Below are 24,224 nucleotides of genomic sequence, written 5' to 3'. Positions count from 1 at the left end.
ATTTAGCGATCCACGTTGGCGCCACCCCTTCTGGTTGCCTAAGGCATATTGGGGCGAAGCCGTATTACAAAAGAAAGCCAGCTTGTTCTTTTCTAAGCCGTCTAACTTGAACTGTCCCTGTTAAGAATGCAACCCAAGGAGCAGTCTGTGGGAATTCCTGGGACACTTCCTCATTGCTGTACTTCTGATGACCAATGATAAAGGGTCCAGGAGCAGGATGGAGTCCCACAGACCTTGTGTCAACGTAATTATCTGATCGTTCCTGGTCCCCAAAAACTCCCAAGAAGGAGACAGTGAAGGAGTGACAAACAAGCTACAGAGGACAAAGAAGGAGTCCCAGCAGGGAACAGATCCAATTATTCTCTAAATGGTCTTCACATAGGCAATGCCCCCTGTTTCTAGGGGAACAGAGCCGAAGAGAAAGACGGCAGAGGAGATCACATAACTCACCTCCTGTGGTCCAGGGCGCAGAACAGAAAAACACTGGGAGGTAACATAGAGGTCGTCCCAGGAGGGGCCTCTAGGATGGAGGGGAGTGGAGGGTTCGGCTAGGGAGGGTAAGAAGAAAGAAAGGAAATGAGAGAGGGAGAGACAGAGAGCTTGTCCTTTCACCCCGCCCCTCTGCGGGTGTCTGCCCAGGCAGTTCCAATCGGGCCCTCCATCCACCGGCCACGGGGAGAATTAGCACCAGAAACCAGTGCCTACGGACTCTAACCCACAACTGGGACATCCACCCCCGAATGGGACTTCAACCCAGGGAAAAGATGTAGAGAAGTTTGTGAGAACTGGGCTTCCAGCCACTGCAGGACATGAGGGCTGAACCTCTCTATCAGAAACCTCACCTCACATCAAGGCCAGCCCGCCGAGGTCTGCAGGGCGCGGCGAGACCCTCCCGCCTCTGGCGGTCACCGTCGGGGTGAGCTGGGGTCAGAGGGAGCGCGGACTCAGGGCTGAGAGGAACCGGGCTGGAGCTGCCCACTGTCCACGTTCTGAACGGATGTGACAGAACAGCGGAGGGGACAGAGAAAGGAGAAGAAAGAGAGAAAAACTGGAAGAGGGAAAAAAGACAAAGGGGAAAGGGAAAGGTTGCCTGAATGTGGATAATGAGACCTCCAAGCAAGGAAGGCAGACTTACCAAGCGCAGTGACATTGAAACAAAAAAATTTAGGTGCCGCTTGTCAACTGCGAGGAAGCTGCCTTCAGCCATCTGGAAGAGAGCCCCCAATCCTTTAGGGGGAGCAAAAAGCCTCACTGTCATGGTGAAGTTGCCACAAATGATGGTACCAGTCTGATTCTTGGGCTCTTTAATCAATAGAAGTTGCCGAAGAAGCCAGAAGAGAATTTCAGTCAAAGCTTTAATGAGGGAGCGAAAGCATGAATCAGGAAGCCGAGCCCGCTCCCCGCCGGTTCCATTAATTGGGTGAGTCGAGGGGCGGGGCGGTGGGCGGGGCGGTGGGGTGGCTTGGGCGGGGCTTTGGCCCCTCCGCGTGCCGGCTGCACGGATCATGCGCAGTCCTTCGCTCTTGCGTCGGTCCGCTCCAACATGGTGGACGATGGTCCTCCTGGGAAGGCCGTCCTGCTGGAAAGCCGGGAAGTCCCTCAGAAACTTGTCATGGAAAACCGTCAAGGGGTCCCATCCTGCTGAACAAAGGTGTTTTTTCCTCTTGGTCCGCTTCAGGTCTTCACCCTCCTGTTTCTTTCGGTAAGTGTTTCACGGTGCAGTTGTTCTGGAACATGTATGGGTTTCAGCGTCCCCATTGTTTAACGGAATTGCTGTCCAGGTGCAGGTGTGTGGGCAGATGACAACCTGTGGCTTTTGGAGATACTGGCGCGGGCAGGTGACCTTCAGGCCCAGCCTATTTTAAGAGGAAGACTCCTCCTTATTGAAGCAAAACTTCCCATTTTCTCTTCCTGGTCCCCCAAAACCAGAGAATGGAAACAGGGCCAATTACATGTACCCTGGAGGGACTGTTTCTGGGGGCCTAATGCACATAAGTCGGAAACACATTAGGATATATTCCTGCAGGGAGAGGCAGTGCTGCTTGGAGCATCACTAGGGTCCGGGGTGCGGCCTGCAGCATTCCATAGCATGGCTTGAATGTAGCTCTAGCCTCTCAGCCTCATTTGTATCCCATCTGTTTTCCAAAGACTGCTTTTGCAGCCCTTCGGTGAACACGAGCTCTCTTTATCATCCAATTAATTCCTTTTTAGTCTATTTTAACTGGAACCAAATTCTATTGCTTGTATTCCAGAATTTTGAACGGTATTTAAATTTTACCACGGAAATATTTAAATAATCCCTACTGAAGTTCCTTCAGTTTGGTGAAAACAAAAAGTACTCTTTTTGGTATGGGGGGGAATGTTGGGGAACATGAGAAGTCTGGGTACTAAAAGATCGAAAAACACACTTAACTGTCCTAACCATTGTCCTGGCAATAGTCACTGTGAAAACTTTATTGTCCCTCTGATAGCTGCTCATACATTTTGAAAGTAAAAAAAAGACCTTCATTTTCAGGGGAATTATGATGAAATGGTTACTTTCTAATTTTTTTAATCAAAGCACATTTTCCTATACTGATTTTGTTTGAAATGCTGGAAACTTTATTGAGGCTTTGAAAACGAGAGTGGGCTATCTGAACGGAAGGGCCTTTTTCCCACGCAGGTGTGGAGATTTGGCTAGTTTCTCCCCTTTGTTTCCCAGGATTAAGTGCTATTACACCTCTGCAAAGTCCTTGAGTATAAACAGAAATTTCTGTACTTACATTTGTAGTTCTTTTTGTTTCAGGATATTTTGTCTCTACCTTTCTTTCAGAAGATGTGTTAGGTGTATGTAAATACGTGATTTGGTTGATAGTTAAATACTGGATATGGAGAAGGACTGAAGAACTATCTCTGAAGCCAAATGTTAGCACTTCTCCAAGCTATTGGGAGACATTTCAGTCATCTTGAGTAGAGGCTCTGTGTCCCAATAGCAGGAAAGGCTATTCTCAGCTTTTATATACAACCTTGTAAACTGAATCCTTTTGATTCAGTGGCTCTTTCCACTCCCATGATGCTGGTGGTAAATCTCCAGGTAGTCAGAAATTCTCCATCAGTCTCTGCCTCCTCTGTGTTTCTCTGTGACCTCAGAGAGGAAACTTCTACAAAAGGATAGGATACCTCGTGGTCAACGGTTTACTTGGGTCATAGGCAGAGCACCTTCCTGTTCCCTGCTCCTCCCTCCTGGGTTTTTAATCAACCACTAGGGTCCTGTGAGCCTTCAGTGAGCTAACACATCAGAGTCCTCAGCACCCTGAGTGACTGGTCTTTCTTTTAGTCAGCCAGTATTTACTCTGCATATACATGTGTTAGCACTCTTCTGGTTGCTGTGGGTACAGCACCAAACAACTCATATCTGTTCTCTCTGATCTCCTGATGTTCCCATGTAGAAGAAAGGCAATAAACTTGGGAGAAAGATGTGTAAATATTGATGGGGGTGTTATATTAAGTAAGGTGGCCAGGAAAGGCCCTTTGTGGGGAAATGACATTTGAAGAGATTTGAGTCTAGTGAGGCTGAGTCATGTGAATCTGGGTTGGGAGTCGGGGAGGCTCCTGGCTTAGTGACAGGAAGTGTAAAAGCAAGGCAGAGGGTGTGATTTTTTCATTTGGCGAGCACGGAAGGCAGGCGTTGCTGGGATGTAGAGAGCAAGTGAAGGAGATGTGAGAACTGAGAGGGAGGCGGCCTGTGACCAGACCACTTGATAGGTTTAATTGTCTCTCAAGACTAACAGTATGTCACATACATGAAAAATAAATTTATTATGATTATAGCATTTAAAGTTTAGACATGTGCCTAAGTGAAAATGTTATAATTATACATTAAAATGTTTCTTTTATTTTTACCATTTTTAGATAATGATAGAATTTTCTATTTTTATAAATATATAAAAAATATATTTTATGGATATAGAGAAATATAATATAGATATATAACATGAACATTCTTCTGAATTGTCCTTGTTGAGTGTATTTGAACCAGGAAAACTAGCAATCTGACCAGCGGTGAATGTGAATGAACAAACACAAAGAAAACTCTTAGACTGAGTCATTTCTTAAGGTCAAATCCAGCATTATTTTTGAATATGAAATGCATGTGAAATGCCCTTTAGAAATTGTCTCTTTAATCCAAAGAAAATAAAAAATAAATAACTTGTGTTTGTATTTTTAGTGGGCATTAACCTTCAGGGAATTGAAAGAGGTTGGAGACTGAAGAGTCATTTTATGTGAAACTAAATGTATTGAGCCAATTAGATGGTAGACATTTTACCTGTGCTTTTTTTAGTATAACCTTTCCTCCACCTTAATATAGTCTGGCATACAAGCTCTAGATACAGGTAGATATCTTGGTCCTGCAGAACATAAAATTAATATGGATATGCTCCCAAAAAAATATATGCTGTTCTTTTCCCAAGTTACATAAACAAACAAACAAAAAATCAGGCTTGGGGTTACCAAAAACTACCTAAAATTATTTAAAATTAATACCCTTGGCTTTGCCTGGTCTAACACAAGGTGATGTCACACTTAGAATTCAGAGAGAAATGGCTCCACTAATTAAATATTTTGCAGAAAAATGACTTTTCTTGTTAAAAAGATGATACTTTACTCTGGATGGGGGTATGGTAGATATCAACCTTACACAGGAGGAATTTCTTGAAGTTCTAATCTGCATATTTCATGGGCATAAATTCTGCCAAAACTGTAGAGATTGTCCCAATTTTATAAATGTCTGCTATGAAGGTCTGAGCAACTCTGTTGCTGTCTCCTCAGCACCTGCCAAAGCCAACTCCTCCCTCCTCATCCCTCCTCTCTGCACACCCCCAAAGCAGCCCCTGAGTCAGCTGCCACTAGAAATTTTCTCTGGAAAGGTTTTCATTTGAAACTTGCCTACGACAACCAGTTCTAGTTAGTACAATGCTAGATGTGACAGTATTTAATTTGGAGCATCAGAAAAGAGAAGTCAGAGTGGATGCAAACTGTCAAGAATAGCAGCCTGGGATTTCCGGGGCTTTTTCAAGGCTGTAGAACCTATACAAAGGGACTTCTGTTGTTAAAGGTAGAAAGTACTTTGATTCTAGTTCCGAGACATTAGAAAATGTAGAAGGAATTCCAGAGCCTTTTTAAATATGGAACATACCCTTAGAATAAAAAGCAGGACATTTTAAGTCAGAAACAAAGAAAATGATGTAGAAAAGACATTTAGAATGTGATTCTTTTGGGCAAGGGTTAGCCTTCTACCTGGAAAGATATTATCAGTAGCCATGAGGAACGATCTGTGGTTAAAAGTGAAAACATAAACAAATAACTTAGAAAAAATGCCCCTATAGTATACCTATGTGACCAAATGTCCTATGAGTTTACTTAATGGGCAGAAAATTTTCCTGTTTTCTCTACAAGTTTCTTATTTATGAATTCTTTATGAAACAACTCTTCAGTTAAGTGAGTGTAGAAATGCTTACAAGTAATCTGGAAAGCATGTTTTAGCGTTTGTGTAAACATTGGTTTCTTGGGTCCTACCCCTGTTTCAGACTTGAACGTGGGCCTTTCCAGTTTGATTACTGCTGTGTATAGAAATCTTACAGATGCAGACGTATGCCCATCTTGGTGCTGAACCAATTCAGTTTTTCCTTGAAATAATCATTGGCATATCATACACATGATAAGGCTGATACATTTAAAATCAACCCAATCGAAATGAATCTGTTTTGCATTTTTTCAAACCATAAGTGTAGGTCTCGACTGCATAAAAATGTAAAATATTACTTTAAATTACAGCCCTATTTTATTGTTACACAGCCCAAGTGCTGTTCTGCACGTAAAAGAAAGTCTATAATTATTATAATTGCTTGTCATCATCAGATGCTTTCTAATCATTAGTTGCTGTATGAATTATAAACATGTTGACGAATAGAATAGTCACCATTAACATCATGGTCAATGGTAGGTTTCTTATAGTTAATGAAGTTTTAAAAAAGGAAATTCATGAATTTTCTCTTAGGAACTTGTTTTTTATTGATCTCTTAAAATGTCTTGTGGATTCTATTATTAGAGGATAATGATAGTATTAGGGTGAAAAAGACAGTCTGAGAAATGTGTACTTGAATCAGTAAAACCTGGGTAGTTGTGCCTAATGACAGGTTGTATAATGGTATTTGTATAGAGTATTTCCTTTGACTATGTTGTTCTTCAGCAGTTCACCAAACAGAAAGAGAAAAAAATCAACCTGGCATGACTGGAGCTGAGTTTTTAATATCTCTTATATAGAAACTTCGAGCTGCTCAGGAAAATGGTGTTTTCCAATATGCACAAACCAAGTACAAATTTCCACTGAAAAAACAGTTGGAAGATTGGATTGCTATTGCAGGCTGCTCAAGTCTGGGGACAGTGGTACTGATGCAGTACTACTGCATGCCAGGTGCTCTGTTAGGTAGTTTGTATTAATTAATCATAGTCAACCATGTGTTTACAGAAGAGGATACTGGAGCTTAGAGAAGTGAGGTCAGTGTTCCAATGGGCACAGCTGTAATTTGAACCCAGGCATTCTGACTCTGAAACTAGATTCTCTTGCCTCCCCCAAATCATACAAAATTGATGGCAGCATTTATTTAAATATTTCATATGCTAAATACTTACGTTACTTAGTGTTTGTAACAAACAATAAAGCTTATAACTATGTGACGTCGTTTATCAGATTTTTTATTTCCTGAAAGCAGGGATTCTGATAGGTATGTGTGTCTCCCATAATGCCTTGCAGTGACTCCTAGGTATTCAGTAATACATAAGAATCATATAAATCATTTATCTATTCACTCTATGCCATGAGAAGAAAAAGTGGCTTTATGCATTTGGTGGCTTAATAATTATATAATAGACTCTTCATTCTTTTTGTTATTTGTGTCTGAATTTTATTTGAATCTTTATCATTGCTTATTAGACCCTAAAGTTTTGCCATACAAATATCTTTTCACCATTATCATATTGTAATCATTAAGCACACATTTTTTAAAGTTTTTTATTGAGTTATAGTCAGTTTACAATGTTGTGTCAATTTCTGGTGTACAACCCAATTTTTCAGTGATACATGAACATACATATATTCATTATCATACTCTTTCACTGTGAGCTACAAGATCTTGTATATATTTCCCTGTGCTATACAGTATAAACTTGTTTATCTATTCTATATATACCTGTCAGTATCTACAAATCTCAAACTCCCAGTCTGTCCCTTCTCACCTCCCTCCCTGCAAGCACACAATCTCTTTTAAGTAACCTGTTTAAATATATGTCTCTTAACCTTCATCACTCTCACTATCTGTTTTACATTTTATTGTTGCTGTTCTCCATGTTAAACAGTAAACTTACAGTCCCAGGACGTCCCTGTGCAGTGCGGTGTTCTCATTGGATGCTAATGAAATGGTTGTGTCTAAATGACAACACTGATTTCTTTAACATGCAGTCACTGTTGTCTCTTATATTTGAGGTCTGGCTCTAGATGCTGTTGCTATAGCAGTGAAGAGAACAAGCTCTTCGACCTTTTCTAGTCAATAAACTCATAATAAACAAATAGAATTTAATTATCAATTAATGAAAAATGCTAGAAAGAACACCTAAGCAAGGCAGGGTGATAGAGAGTGATGAAGGAAGAGGAGGCAGATTGGTGATAAGGAAAGGTCTATCTGAAGAGAGAAAATATAAGGAGAGATAAATTTTGAAGGATACAATCATGCAGGTATCAAGAGGGAAACATTTTAGAAGAGGGAATAATATGTGCAAAAAGCTGGTGTGGAAGATAGCTCAGAAGAACACTGTGACTCTGGTGGCCCATGCGAGGGGGGAGAAGACATGGGTTAGATCGTGGAAGCTGTGGGTTTTGTTCTCACCGTGATGGGAAGGGTATGGACGATTTTGAACAGAGCCGTGGTAAGATCCCATGAGTCTTTTGAAAGTATGATTTTTGCTGTTATACGCAGAAATGAGCTATTGAGGGGCAGGAATTTACACAGAGAGTAGTAGAGGAGGTGGAAAGTAGCTGGATTTGGAATTTGTTTTCTGAGGTAGAACTGACATAACTTCATAACCAGCTACATGTGGAGGGTCGGAAATTGGAAAAGATGCCACAGCCGAAGCACGCTGTCATAGAGAAACCCGAAGAGGCAACATTGATTTGGCGTTCAAGGGGGTACTTCTCTAACAGCAGAAATTGTTAGAGGCACCTGTTGACTTGCAAATATGATTTTCACTGGAGGAAATGATATAGGATGAGACAGAGTGAGGAACAGTTCCAGGGGCATTGGGTTCTGCTCCTGAAGTAAGCCAGATGGTTGCAGGAAGGTGAAGCCCAGGAATTAGAAAAAGGGAAGTAATTTCAGGATCATTGCCTTTCTTCTCACCAAGGACCAGGCTTCTCAGGGGAGGGAAGGAAGCCAGCAAGATGGAAAAGAAGTGGATGTTCATCTCCCTGCCCCCACATTCTATTTTTAACATGTATAGCCAAGCCGTCTTTGCTGGAGTCCTAATATTATTATCAGTACTAATATTGCCTTCAGTTACCTGAGGCTTTATTAAGTTCCATGGATTGGCCTGGGGATATACTCACAGCTATTAAACATTCTCTCTGTGGAGAAATCCATGCTGAGTTCTCAAAAGCTTGCTTACAAACAAACTTTGTAAGCATAATCTATAAACTTTGAAACTGCATATACTCAGCTCCCCTTGTGAAGATGCCCCCAGAACATTTGTATTTACAGCTGTGGTGGGCCCTACATTAGAACTGCCCAGCATGGAGGGAGTCGTTTCCCACACTGGGGTGGGCGGAGCGCTTCCTTACACATGATTTACCTATTTCTGTAATTGCACTTGTGGTCAAAGTATAATGTTAAAAGGAGTGGCTTTGTAGAAGACTATTTGATGTTAGATTTGCTAGTAACAAAAAGGCACGTAGTTCTCTCAAGATGTGTGGGTGTTCTGTCCCTAAACCTAGGCCTTCTCCCACTATCCTCTGCTGTTTTCCTAAAAAAATACTTTGGGGATTGTGTCAGAATCAGAAACTACACAGGGAAATATATACAAGATCTTGTGGTAGCTCACAGCAGAAAAAAAAAATGTGACAATAAATATATGTTCATGTATAACTGAAAATTGTGCTTTGCACTGGAATTTGACACAACATTGTAAAATGACTATTACTCAATAAAAAAAATGTTAAAAAAAAAAGATTCAGAAGTTAGAACAAAGGAGAAGTTTCCAGAAGAATAGAAAGGAAAAGGGAACTACATAGGAATGATCTCCTTCAATATCTCTATTAAAAAACTGTACTTTACAGGGTCAAGGGTACATAGTGAGTCCATCAAACTGGGTTGTCATGGTAGGGGGATGCGGTGCAATAGGGTAAAAAGGTATGAGTGAATAAATCCATTTATAAATTATAAAATAAAAAAAATACCTTGCACAGAAAAATGATGCTGCTGCCACAAATGGAAATATTTGCTTCTTATATGTTCAAAACAACAATAGCAACTAAAAAACAACAGGTTGATATGAAATTTTGAAAGTTGAAATGCATTTTCCCTTAGAAACAAATTTTCACTGTTTCTTCAGAGACCTTATGTTGGGCAATCTATTTACGTGCTTCCTGGCATCCTCTAAATTCCGGTTCCTTCTTTCCTCACCAGCTAGAAAAATCTGCCTTATACCCTACATGGCTAACAAACCTCCACTCTCCTAAGTCAGAGCTGCTTCTTACCTGTGTGTCCTCCCTCTGTAGTTCCTGACTCCACATTGTTATCCATTTCATGTCAGGGTTCAATGTAAGAGCAATGCGAGAGAGGGCAGAATGCATCTACTTTGCATTTCAACTTGGTTTGTGCATTGTTCTTAAAATAATTCACTCCGTTAATTTTTCTCAACAGAAGGGAGACCTTTCTGTGCAAGTTGGACATGCTGATTATAAAGCAGGAAAGAGAAAGATGCCAAGAAAAACATACTATTTTAACATCAAGCAACAAAAAAGAGGCACAGGGTTATTTCTAGCCTAAAGTTGGAGACTATGTTTGGAACACAACTCTAAAAGACCAGATGCTTAACTCAATCTTTTTTTTAAAAATTGAGGTAAAATACACATAACATAAAATTAGTCATTTTAAAGTGAACAATCCAGTGACATTTAGTACATTCACAATATTATGCAACCACCAGCACTTTCAAGTTCCCAAAAGTCTCATACCCCAAAAGGAAACTCATAGCCATTAAACAGTCTCTCCCATTTTTTCTTCCTCAGCCTCTGGCAAGCATCAGTCTACAACCTGTCTCTGTGGATTTACCTATTCTGTATTTTATATAAATGAAATAATATATTATGTGAATATTTTGGTGTCTAGCTTTTTTCATTTAGGATGATATTTTAGAGCTTCATCCACATTGTAACATGTCCATACTTCATTCCACTTTCTTACCTCCATAATAATTGCATTGTATGTATTTACCACAATTTGTTTAGTTATTCATCCATTGAAATTCAGTGTTGTCTTACTCAAGAAACATCTGGAAATGAATATGTATTCATTAATAGACTTAGTAACAAGGGATTGCTAAGATTATGTACGTCAAATACAGCTAACTGATCGAAGTGATGTTTCTTCAACCCACATTAATGCTCTTGACCACTCTTATTTTTTTCCAGAGATTTTCTCATAGGCGTCAAACAAATTTGACCATCCTGTCTGTACATAGTACTCAGTTATCATTGTGTCTGCTAATTCACTGAGAGCACATCACTCAGGATTGTGCTTCTGAGAAGTTTCTTACGTATACAGAAGGGTTTCATTTCCTCCTGCTTTCTTATTTCTGTGATTTTTGGTATTGAGGAGTAGGCTGGCACTGAGACGCTAAAGAATAAAAATACCAGCAATAACTGAAATGTTTTTGGAGTTTATACTTTTAACCTCTTAAAAATTTAGTTTCTGTTTCCTCTGTGGCTTTAAATTTACAGTCTTGAAACATGATAAGGAAAGGAATATTGATTTTTTTTTTTACCCTTCATATATTTGTGGTCCATTTTACGCTGAATTCATATTCTGATGTTGGAAATGATCCAGGAATTATTATTTGCAGAAAAACAACTTGTCTCTCTGCTGCAGAATCGAGTCCCATTAGGGATAAATAATAATGTGGTGCAGTGAGAGACCCCGGACTTGAGGTCCCGCAGACCCTGGCTTCACATTCTAACTCTATTCATTACTGTCAATGCTTCTCCTCCAGGGGGCGCACTTTCTTTCTCATTAAAATAAATTAGGATTAAGAGCTTTCCCGAAAGGATGCCAATAACATTTTAAATGTTAAAAAAAAACTTTTCACCTTCAAATAATATGGGAAAATATTCATTTCAACGATGAGAAAACCATTATTTATAACACCTTTTGCAAATTTATGAATGAACATTGCTAATCTCTAAAAAGACTTAAGACTCTCTGGCCTTTAAGAAACGTATGAAAGCATATTTTTAAAATAAGTATCTAATGGGACTAGTTACTATTCAACATAAATTAAATTGAGATGGTCTCTAAAGTCCTGGCTAAGGACCAATGAATACCAAAATACATCTTGTCATAAATGAGTCTGAAACCTACAAAATACGAACATTTTCTGAAAAGGAGAAAATTGTGATTAAATATGGTTTCATATTTAAATTCTGAATTTGTATTTTTGTCTCCTTCCTATTAGTGACATGAAAGTGTAAGATCTTGGCCAACAAAGAAAAATACGGGGTTATATGACTGCTGCATAAGAACAGAAAGGGTTACAGGATGGTGGAATTAAGAGTGCTGAGTGAGGAGGAGTAAATTACTGAATCTTTCTAGCAGCAAACATTGTGACATTCAAAACTAAACAAACTCTCTCTGTCACTGTCCTACGCTTGCCTAGAAGTAATCACATACATGTCTACCTGTGCAAATGACACACAAACACACACATACACACACACTCTGATCTGATGATATTACTGAATGGTTATAACCCTGAAATCATCAAAATATACCATTCAGTGTTTCACTATCTCTGAATTGCAACTGCAGATTCCCCATACTCTTCCCCACTGATTAATAGGGATCATTATCTCCCAATTTATGGTTTTCATAAATCAGTATTTATTCAGTGCCAGGAGGCATGACATGAGATACTGATGCTTTGGAATAGTGACTAAACAAAGATATCAATTCCTGCCCTCTGTAAATTTGCAATTTAGAAAAATACAAAATAGACGATGGAGGTTTGGTTAAAAGTTTTCAGTGAAGTTTGGCACTGAGGTAGGTATATGTAATTTGCAGCAAAAACACGCTTACATCCCATGGTTAAATACACTCCAGTTATTCACAGGGTTTCTAGGTAGCATGCTGCTAAATAAAACAGGACCCCCCCAGTTTCTTAGAATAAATATAACTAATTTAGAATACAGAAAAGTACTCATTATGGAATAAAAAAGGATATATTCCCTATTGTGTTTATAGGTGAAAATGGCATAGGAGTTTTCTACTATACCAATCAGTTGAAGTAGAATTTCAGGGAAACCAAAGTTGGAAATTCAGGTAAATAACTGAACAAAGACAAATAAATGAACAAAGAAAGCAGATGTAGTAATCAAGCATAAATACTCACAAAAGCCTCACTAAGAAGGCAAGTGTCTTACATCCGGCTTCATCAATTAAGAAATCTACTGTATTCAAAACTTTTTATTTGTTGTCTGGCCGGGGAAACCTGATACCAATGTATGGTCGGAAGGTATCTGGGAGCTGTGCCAGCAGTAACTCAGGGAGGTTGGGGGAATTGGGGAAGAGATTCCATCTGATGGAGATTTCTTTACTACTATGTTACTGATAGTAAAAGAGTAGAAAGTACGTTTTCTTCTGGGATGAGTGAGATCAAATAAAGGAAAAGGAAATTATTCTTTTCATTACATTGTATTTTTCAAAGTTTTAAATATGAATTTGAATCATTTCAGAGCAGCATGTTTTTTGCTTATGGCAGGTATCTGAAATCTAGTGGTGTCTGTCTGTCCAGGGTAATATATGCATTCCCTGCTAGAGTGGAATTGAGCAGTAAGGAGGGTCCCCCCTGGTGACAGGATGTCCCAGTCCAGGTTGTGTGGCTGGCTTTCCTTCCTCATTCAGAAAGCCTTGCAGACACTGTGATGCTCTGGACCAGAACAACCCTTCTGCCTCTTCCCAAACCCATAGAATTTTTTACCCTATACTGCCATCTCTACCCTGAACACCTTTAAGAAGTCCCTCTGTAGGATAGGACCCTTCCCAGCCTTCTGCAAACCTGGTGAATGTTTCTCCAAGGTATTTTAGACTCATTTTCAACCTTTTGCAGATATTTGTAATCCTTGGGGCAAAAATTATGAGCAAAGATGATATATACAACTGGTATTTTCTGAGCACCTAGCATGTGTCAGATATTCTAAGAACTGAAGATACAGCAGTAAGCAAAATAGATAAGAATCCATATTCTCCTGAAGCTTAAAATAGAGTGAGCCCATGATAATCAATTAAATGAATACCTGTATGTGTCAGGTGATAATCAGTTTTGTGGAAAAAAAAGGGGAGAGAGTATGCTAACTCTGAAACACACTGGAAAAAAAACAGCTGCGTTGTCTCGATTATTAAAGTATGGTATGCTTTCAAAATAAAAACAGAAAAATAAAAGACTCTCTCTGGAGAGAGATGTATGGTCTACTTGTGGGGGATGCTATTTTAAATACAGTGATTGGGGAAGATTCCTTCAAGTTGGTGTCTTTATAACAAAGGCTGATGATGGTTGTGAGGGAGAGAGCCGGGATGGTTTCTTGGGGGAAGAGCAAAGAAAGATATGGGACAAAGGGCATCAGTTAATTAGTCTTGGTGTTCTCCTGCCTGATACTGGTGGGAGACGGATGTGATTTTTGCCGGGAATACTCAGAACTGCTTCTTCTCAAGAAATTCTAAACTACAAGAACTGAAGGGCTTTGGTGGACATGGCTTTCCCATGGTTCCTCCTCTTTAAACCCACAGAGGCTTCCTTGCCCACGTTCTCTTCATGGATGCCAGTATACACGACTCTCTCACCTCTGTCTTCATTTTCTACCTAGTCTTGACCTGTTTGTCCATCATCCCTATGATTCTCTGGCACCATAGATTCTCCAAGCCCTTATTCTCCTGCATCACCATGCAGAACATCTGACACAATAACTAGAGCAAGAGTTTGAAAGGTTATGAGGGGATAAGAGAGTGGGTGCTGCTGTTGGCTTCAGATTTCTCCCCTTCTCTTTGTCCTCAACTGTGATCATTGCAGCTGAATAACAGTGTCCAATTTTCCTGAACTTACTTTGGAGGAAATGAATCTTGAAATGGTCTCAATTCATCTTGGAAAGGATTAGATACTTTTACTATATGCTTAGTGTGTCCCAGCACATCAGAGAAATGGGATACACTGTACTCGGCAGACAGGTAACAGCATTCATAACAGGAATGGGGGCTGAAAGGGCATGTTCCCCCCAAACCCCTTGCCCAGATGTTCATAACAGAACAGGGAGAAAGGAAGCCTTATGTGTGACTTTTAAAATCCCTGGTGTTGATACGCCCACCTAAGTTTACAATTGCTGTGACTAGCCCATGTCCCAGCTCTTAAAAATTTCTATTGTACGGGACATCCTGTCCCCCAGAAACGTGCTCATCAGACAGAAGGACTTTAATGGTCAAACCCAAGTTCCTATCCCCAACGCACAGTGAGGCCAAGCAAACTGAAACGTTGGAGTTTGGAGCAGAGAAAGATTTATTGCAGGGCTGAGCAAGGAAAACAGGCAACTCATGCTCATAAGATCTGAACTCACTGAAGTGTCTCAAGGAAGAGTTTTTAAAGGCAGATTTGAGGGGAGAGCTGCAGGGTATGTGACTTTCTTCTGACTGGTTAGTGGGGAAGTAACAGGCTGGTGTTCCAGGAATCTTTATCATCAGCCCTCTGGTTCCCACCAGTCTGGGGTCCTGTGCTTGTGCTCAGCCTGAAGTTACCATCTTCCAGCCTGTGTGGGGGCTTTAGCTCCTGTAGAAGAACTCAGAGATCTGAGTCAGATAGCTGTGCACACCCCCAGGAGGAGCCAGCACCCTACCCCACCGCTGCACTATTGTCTCTTGAATGCCTTTCCTTTGTTTCTGTGTCCCCTCACCACCTTAATTAGTAACTGTTTGAATCTGCCTTTGGAACTCAGGGAAGGTCTAGGAGGCTGATGTCTTTCCCCTACAAACAAGAAACAGGGGACACTGAAAAGCCTTTGTACCCAGAAGGGCCCTGCAGGGTCCTGCTCCATTTCACCGTGAGGACTTAGAGGCACAGGCATGCTGTTAGAGCACGTCTTTCTCTTCATTCTACAGGATCCTTTCTTTTTGAGGAATATCCACTTCACCAGAAGCTGGCAAGCATTTCTCTGGCTGATCTTGCCTTTCCTCACCGTGCGTTTACTTTTCTGAAGCAGTAGTTACATGAAACATGTGCATTTTCACACTAGGATTTCATTTTAAAATATTTGCAAGAGGAGATGATCAACATTACATGACCTCAGTCATTTTGCAAAGAGAAGTAAAAAAATATTGATGCCTTTTAAAGGTTAGAGAAAATAACTGAAGTGATTAAAATCATTTCATATACCCTCCTTGGTTAAAATATTTAAGTGCCTGGTTTTTCAACTTGGATAAATAAATGGTGTCAGGTGAAATACAAATCAAAGGGTGAAAAAAGGAATAATTGCTGTGTGGCATCTTTGGTTCAGGAATAGGAGTGGGGAGTGTACTTTGTTCAGTCCCCAGAGGGAAAGAAAAAATTGGTGCTATTAAGGTTACATGGGATTTCAAATTCTGAATCTCCCAAGGATTACTGCAAGTATAATGTAGTTGAATATGTTTGTTTGTTTTTTTTTTTTATCGAGAACTCAAAACCTGTAGACAGGCACACATTTCTCCCTCAGCTTCATAGTAAGTCAGTTTCACTGTGTGGAAAGCAGATGCTACTGGGAGCAGAAAAGATGCTTGACTGACAAAACACATTACTAAATATGCTAAAAACAAACACAGAAAACAACAACAAAGAAAAAATTAAAATGCATACCTCTGAAGATCCGTGTTAGAAGGCTTGCCATATAAATGTGTGTTTTTTTATGAGTTTTAGATTGTTTTCTCTTGTAGGTTCAATGTCTCATTTAAAAGTTAAATCAGTTTTGTATGTGTATGTTACAGTTATTAAACTTAAATTAAATGACACATTTTAACACTTACTTTCACACAAAAATGGACAGAAATTTAAACTTTCCTGACTAGCCTGCTGATAAGATGTAAATTTCAACTTTGGATTTAGGGCTGAATAGTATCACTTACACTTATTTCCAATTCAGTAAAGAAATAAAGAAAAACTCTGTAAAACACTCCCTCACACATGTACACACTCACACAAAAACAACTTCAGGTTTCGTTGTAGAGTACTGCTTTGGAGGGGTCGGCGTCCCTGGATATTGTGCCAAATTAATGAAACATATGCACTTCTCTGAAAGGAGGTGCGTCTGCGGCTGTTTTACCCTGGTCTGTAGCTACAACTGTGGTCTCAATCGCAAACTCTGTGGACCTTGGTGCAGCTTTCAACTTTTCAAGAAAGAAGATGCAATTATTTCTTTTCTCCCCAAACTTTAGTAATTTTCGTGCTGGCTTTATTCCTACTACTTGATGGTCAGGGCGTTCCAAGATTTTGTAGTCCTCGATTCATTTCAGAACACCCCTTCAGGAGAGATGCTGGCAGGGAATCTGGCCAGAGCATCAAAATATTGTCATAAAATTCCTGTTTAATTGCTCTTATTCCTATAATAGGAAGCACCCAGATGCTTATCCTGTATCCTAACAGGTGGGGAATGTTTGAAGAATGTTTGGCAGAATCATGTTGGCAGCTTTTAATGACATGCTCAGAATAAGGGTTGGCCTCTGCATCAGATCTCTTTGGCCTTACTTCTGTCTGCCCAGGGTTTACTATCAAATGATCCGGATTCATTTAGAGAAGAACACCAACAAAAATAAAGAGTAGATGGATAGATAGATAAGGAGAGAAATAGGAAGGAGGGAGGGAGAAAGAAAAAGAAAGAAAGAAGAAAATAAAGAAAGGAAGGAAGAAGGAAGGGGAGGCAAAGGAAGGAAGGAAGAATCTAGGAGTGACTTTTACTTTGTTTTCTTTGAGTCAGACTTTGATATTACTTTGTGGAATCCAACAAATAGAGCTCTGGCTTATCGATCCATAAACAGAGGAATATATTTATACTCACACACAACATGCTCCTCCGTCTTTTTCTGAGCCTCTCTGCTTCAATGCCTATTATGAGAGATGGATGTTGACTTTGGATATCTTTCTTGGTTCTCTAATCTAGGAGTTTGATTCTTGCTCCAGACTTGCTTCCCAGCAATTGTGTGTTGTGCACTTAATCCCTGGTCTTTAGTCTCCTTTGGCTGTGAAAGTAAATGGACCCACGAATGCGCAGTGCGTAGAAGGTCACACAGTGAGCCCTAGATAAAATTAAGTTTTACAGTTAGTAGTACCAATCATCTTATTATTATAGATTCTTTACTCCTCTTTTTGTGCTCCTTTTCTTAAATGACCTCTCCCTTAAGCTCCTTAACCATCCTCCTCTGTATACCCAGCTTCGTTGCGAAGATTTTCTAATTACGTATTAGCAAATGAGAATAAAATGGTGTTGCTCTTTTGGGGGGTTTTGTATTAAGCAGCATTCCGTGCCAAGACCCCTTAAATCACAGCATTGTAGATCCATCCATGCCATCTACTCTAAAGGCTGATTTTGCTTCACACTTAAAAGCATTTGAATACTTGGGCCAGTTAACTCACTTATGGTATACAGACAATTTTATAAAGCTTTCTGGCTAGAATCTATGGGTTGTTTTACTCTGTTGAGCAGTCATAATTTCAAAAGACTACAAGATAGCAACTCTCAAGGTTGAATAATCACTAGTGGTGTCCTGATGAGCCAAAATGTCACAATAAGGCTAAATAGCATATGCTTTTGACCCAGCTGTCAGGTGTTATTAATAGGCTGACTTAAAAAATGAAAGCAGTAGGGGTGTCATCGACATTTGAGGCCCATATGCTTAATGCAGTAAAACACCTGCCAGGGCTAGTTTCTGGTTCCAAATGAAGTAAATCAAGCCTGCTTCCCCCCTCCCCCCACAGTTAAAAATACATCAGCACCTACTCAGAATGTTTCAATGTGCAGTAACCCTCAGGCTATCACCTCCTCCACTCTGAACTGCTTATGATCCAATGTAAAACAACTGTTTTAATTCTTCTTGCCTTTGGTGTAAACTTTCCCTTTATTAAATAAATATATATTCCTTTACTGTGTATGTGTATGTGTGTGTGTGTGAGAGAGAGAGAATTGGGCTCCTCTTTTATTATCTCCAAAGTTTATGAAATTGAAATTTTGTTGACTTACAACATAGAACTCAAGGGGGATTTAGAAAATCCCATCTCAAGATGCTAAGTTGTGTTGACAATTAGATAGATCAGAAACTAATTCAAACTTATAAAGTGTTATGTATCGATCCATAGTAGTTCTATACAGAGGGAAGAATGGGAATGAAGATATTTTTCTTACTGAGGATGAAATACAGCTCTTTCAGAAGTCACTGAAAGTTTGCCTCTATTCAGACTCTTTGGATGATAATCTAATTTTAAAATCATTTCTTTTACATGGCTTAATTTAAAAGGGAAATATTCAAGTTGTTGTTCGTTCTGTGGATGTAATTGATTGACTGTCACTACGGTGGAGGTGTGGTGGATAGGAGTTTTTATTGAAATTTGTTCAATCTGAACAATGGAAAAGCACTTGATTGGCTTTTTGACATGAATAGGTTCTCCATACTCTTGTACATATAATTTTAATAGCTATTTCACTTTAGAATCTGTTATTCGTCTTGTCTACTGGTCTGGGGAGTATTGGATTGTCAGAGGAGGGAGATGAGTGGGATAAAGAGTGATGCTGACTATTCATACCTTATCTCAAGACCATCCTTGAAGATATTTGCTTTAGCATCTTTCATTATTCTGCTTCATTTCCTTTGGTAATCTTTCAGTTTGAATTTTCTATTCATCTTCTTCATTTTCTTGGATAGTTTAAAAGCTAATCCTCAAGACAATTCCAAAATAGCAGCTCCCCAAATTTTTATCAATCATACATGCAATTCATTACTGTACATTCTCTCCCAGTGACTATTTGACAAGGTGGGTTTTAGTTGACTATTAACATGTTTTGAAATCATTCATTTTCCCATCTTATACTTGTTAATGTAAACACTGGATCTTTCATATCATTTAACAAATGACTGTCCAATACTGACAACTGTCATTGAACTTCCAAATGCATTTTATATATTCTAGATATTGACCACCAAGCTGAGAGCATCTGATTTACTATTATATACTCTTTCTCTCTGGAGAAATAACCAATTCCATTTATAGTCATCATCTCTCCTGTTGCCTTACCCAACTAATACTTAGAGGAGAGTTGAAACAGCAGTGCAAGTTCATGCCAAATTCCTAGAGCACTCCTAATGTTTGAACTGAGTTTATCTTTCTGTGGATTGTTTGAGAAAATAAAGGTAGTAATAGGATGCCTTAGCAAAGATTGTTGGAAGATAATTTCATGAGTAAATATCAGATCAATAGTATTATGTTCTGCTGACATTTCTTCCTTTGTGATGCCTCCAGCTCAGTTAGAATTTAAACTAGAATCGCCTAATAAGCATAACCAAGGAAGCATTGCCATTGACTGTTGGTCTACTTGAATTCTTTTCCAGGTGTTCACACCACCCAAAAGAAAAAATGTATTTCCTCTACTTCTGTGATCTCAATGGCACCTTCTTACTCTTGTCCTCACTGTGTTTTCCATCCCTTTTTCTTCTCGGGCTTCATTTCTTCAGCTTTATTATATCCCTTTTACAGCCATGCAGAGGCACTTGCATCTCAAAAATGGTAGTGCCCTTGATGATTATTTTTATATCACTGCTCAATAGCCTTACTTAAAACTAATTTTACGCATACACAGTGAATAAAAAGAGCTGAGGGTCTTCTCAGGCAATAAGCATGACAGGTCCTGCCTTTTGTAAGCTGTGAAAGTAGCTACAGTCTCCCAAGAACCATGTCAGAGGCATTACGATTGCTTCCTACTGCTAGTCATTTGATTTTTCATTGACAGTGGAGTAAAAAGTGAAAAAATCTTGATTGCAAATTCTTTGAAACAGGCTAAATTTTTGCCAAATGCAGTAAGTACCATTAGAAATAATAAAATAAATTAAAAATAGAAGGCAGAATATGATAATCATTTTAAAATCTTTGAAACAGCATTTTTTTGTGAAATTTTTTGAAATAGCAATTTTTACTTACATAGATAAATACTAATAGAGACTTTTCTTCAAATAATATGTAAATATCAAAATTGTATTACTGTAATGAAATAATGACAAAACTGCATTAAATGTTTTCACATTTACTGAATTTTACTGAATTTTTTTACACATCTATTCTATAAAAGAACCACGATGATACTTTACATTTCACTTCTTTTTGTTTCATAAACTACATCTAATTCATAGCTAATTCTATCTGTTTTCTGTCTGAAATATATTTCAAATTTCACCACTCTCACTACCTCTGTTTGTGCTCCATTTCAGCCACATCAGTCTCTTACATTAATTATTGAAATATCTTTCTAACTGATCTCCCTACTTTGGGCCTTGTCCCCGTGTTCTCAACACAATAACCAGAGTGATCTTTTCAAAAGATGGTGTTAATTTTCTGATCAGTAATTTTATGACTCATGAGAGTCAAAGTCAAAGTCGGGGGTCCACCCTGGTCTCTACGCTGTCTGCATCCCCCACCCCAGCCCTTACTTCTCTGACTTCGTCTTCCCCTTCTCCCATTCCTGCTGCACTATCTTTCTGAATGCATGTGCCAACAAGCACAGAATATCTCTTTCCGGTTCCCGCTCACACGTCACCAGAGTGAGCGCTTACTCACTGCGCTATTTGCAAATGCAACCCTCCCACTTTCCCCCTGCACACCTTGGGTGTACTAGTGCATCATCGTTCTCCATAGCACTTGTTAACAAACTGACGTATTTCATGAATGTATTCATTTATTGTCTTTCTCTTTTATTTCTTAGATGGAAATTCCAAGAAAGGCAGGGATTTTTTTTCCTGTTTTATTTACTGCTAATATCCCCAGTCAATAGAATATTGCCCGATGATACCATGTGCTTAATAAGCACTTGTTGGAATGAATATAAATGAATGAAAAGAATGTACTTGGTGAAAAATGTTGGACATGGTAATTATACCATAGATGGTAGCTATTGTTATAAAGATAATTTTTTTCCAGGAAAGCTTGATTATACTTAATATCTAGGGGATGTGCTCTATTTTATGGAGTCAAAACTACATTTGAATTCTGCTAATAAAGAAAACCTGGACAGGTTTTTAAATTTTGATGAACATGTGTTTCTTTATCTATAAAACAGAACTGCTAACACCGCATAGGTTATATATTTTTACAAGTACTAGATGAAATGACAAGTTTGAAATGTCTATTATAGTGTTTGGTCTAAATCAATAGAGATTTGTTGTCTCTCTGCTTCCTACCCATCCCCTCTTAGTGCTCTTTGATAATTGCTTTTTGGGTGTGTACTAGGTGTCAATCACTATGATTGCCATTGGATATCAAAATATGACATACATGCTTTCAGGTGTTTACAGTTCATTGAGAAGAAAACACATAAGCAAAAAAAAAAAAAAAAAAAAAAAGCCTTCAAAATAATAGAGAATGTAAACTTAATGGAAGTACCGAGGAAGGACACCTAACGGTGGAAAAGCCACCTGGACTAGATAGTCCCTAAGCTTACTCTTGAAGGATGACTGACATTTATCCAAGCATCCAAGTATCCAAGCTCAGAAATGAGGAAAGCTCTTCCAGGGAAAGAGAATAACATAAGCAAATACACAGAGGCCTGAAAGAACACAGAATGTGTGGGAATTTGTGACCGGCTGGGGGGCAAGGTAAAAACCAGGAGTGGCAAAAGAGGAGCATGGGGATTTTGGAAGACACCAGGGTATGGAAAGTCCTGTGTGTCACCCTAAAGAACTTAGCTGTTGTCCCATTGTCCATGGTGGGATGTGTGGGTGAGAATGAGAGTAGGGCAGCGCCCCATCTGTGTTTTAGAAAGATAACTATGCCAAATATGTGAAGGATGAGTTTTAGTGAGTGGCAGGACAATAGGGCTTTGAGTATGGAATATGGAACCAGAATTTTCAGTTCCACTCTCACTTGTTCCACTATTTCCCTTAGTTCCAAACGCACTAAAATATTCATGTTCTGCTAGTGACTTTCACTTACAAACCATGCAGCCTTGGAAAACTTATTCACTGTTTCAGTTTTCTTACCTGTAAAAACAGGATTAAAGTCAGTGTAGTTTCCATCAGTGTGTTACTATGAGTAGGCATTAAACTTATAAATTGTAAGCATATTTAACTAAATAAATTAATTATAAAAGACTTAAAATTCATATAAATAAGAAATATGGGAGACTAGATCATTTTATTTTATTTTATTTTATTTTATTTTATTTTATTTCATTTTAAAATTTAAAAAGATTATAGAAGTCTAACTAGGAAGTTAATGTTTTCCATTAGGATAGCAGCCATGATAGTGTTGAAGAGGAGGTGGATTCAGAATTATTGTGAAGTAAAAGTGTCAGAGCTTGGTGGTTAACTCGCCAGGCTGGGGAGGAGTTGGCAGGGTGACAGAGCCTGAGACTTCTTGGCCAGAGTCCTTGGTTTCCAGTTTGGGCAATTCTGGAGGTCATTTAATGAAATCTGGGATAAAGGAGGAGATATTTATATTACCCAGTTCTATCTGTCTTTTCATTCACCAAATATGTGTTCAGTACCTAATATGAACCTGTACTATGCTAGGTACTGAGAATACAAGAGTAAACAAGATACATGAGATTTCTGGCATCATAAAGCTTTCAGTTCGAGTGAATGAGGAAAGAAATGATTGAAATAAACATCTAATGGATGGAACAAGCAACTGATTAAATAAATGATATTCAATTACAAACATAAATGTTATAAAAAAAAGTGTTATAAAATAAGTGGTTAAAAAATGACAGAAAACAGGCCATATAACCTAGGGACTGACCTGGTTGAGGTGATCAGTGAGGCTATGACAGTTAAAAATATCTGAGAAATCAGCAGATGATAACAAAGCTGTATATAAAATGATGCTAGTAAGATAAGCCATGGTCAAATGTGCAGGATTTCTTTTTGGCCAAAGATGTTGAAGTGTTAAAATTATAAAATATCTAATCCTGTGTATGTAGTTAAAATGTCCCTGTTGCATACACCATTTTAGGTGAAATGGATTAAAGCAGGATTGGGAGTGAGTCTGGTTACAAGGCTTTTGTAATAGTGCAGGCAGGAGAGAGCGGAAGGTTAGACTAGTGAGGTCATGATGGAGATGGAAAGACATAGAGAACCCTTAGAGGTGAGATGTTATTTGGTAACTGATCAGTAGGTCACAGCTTTCTAATGGCAGGATCTCAGACGTATCCCTTCTTAAGATACATGTTTGGGAGGGCAGAAGGGAGAATGTCAGGGAGAGTAGAAAGGAGACATGTGCTTCATGTCAAAGCAGAGCCACTGCCTGTGTCGTGTAGACCTGCAGCTCAGATGCCACGGGCTGCCTCTAGATTCCCACCGCTGAGTCCCTGACTCTATCAGTCAGGCCTGCTGCTTTTACTCTTCTCAGGTTGTCCGGGAAGACGTGCTCTCCTGTCGGTGATCTCTAATATCCCGCAGGGCTTCTTTTCACTCTCTCTTGTCGCCCTTTGGAGCCTGTTTTAGGTTCAAGTTCCTTATGTCTCTCTCTACCTACTGGGAAAATACTTTCCTTTTCCTGGATCCAGTGCTTTTGTGATAACGTATTAGCTGTCTACGGCTCAATAACAAATCCCCCTAAAACTTAATAGCGTGAAACAACATACATTTATTATCTCACAGTTTCTGTGGTCAGGAATCTAGGCAGGCTTAGCTAGGTTCTCTGCATCCAGGTCTCTC

The 24,224-nt window shown here is 39.1% G+C and overlaps 1 long non-coding RNA gene across 1 annotated transcript in view; it reads left to right on the top strand.

Moving 5' to 3' along the window:
- The first annotated feature begins 1,554 nt into the window (after positions 1–1,554).
- LOC116663601 overlaps positions 1,555–24,224 on the top strand; it is a 190,346-nt gene continuing 167,676 nt past the window's right edge. The window contains exon 1 of the long non-coding RNA XR_004319821.1: positions 1,555–1,702. This is a non-coding gene — a long non-coding RNA (uncharacterized LOC116663601). The remainder of the gene's footprint in view (positions 1,703–24,224) is intronic.

The sequence above is a fragment of the Camelus ferus genome, chromosome 5 (assembly GCF_009834535.1).
Source record: "Camelus ferus isolate YT-003-E chromosome 5, BCGSAC_Cfer_1.0, whole genome shotgun sequence".
Classification (NCBI taxonomy): Eukaryota; Metazoa; Chordata; class Mammalia; order Artiodactyla; family Camelidae; genus Camelus; species Camelus ferus.
The sequence above is the reverse complement of the archived record's forward strand: the minus strand, read 5'-3'. Positions and strand labels throughout refer to the sequence as shown.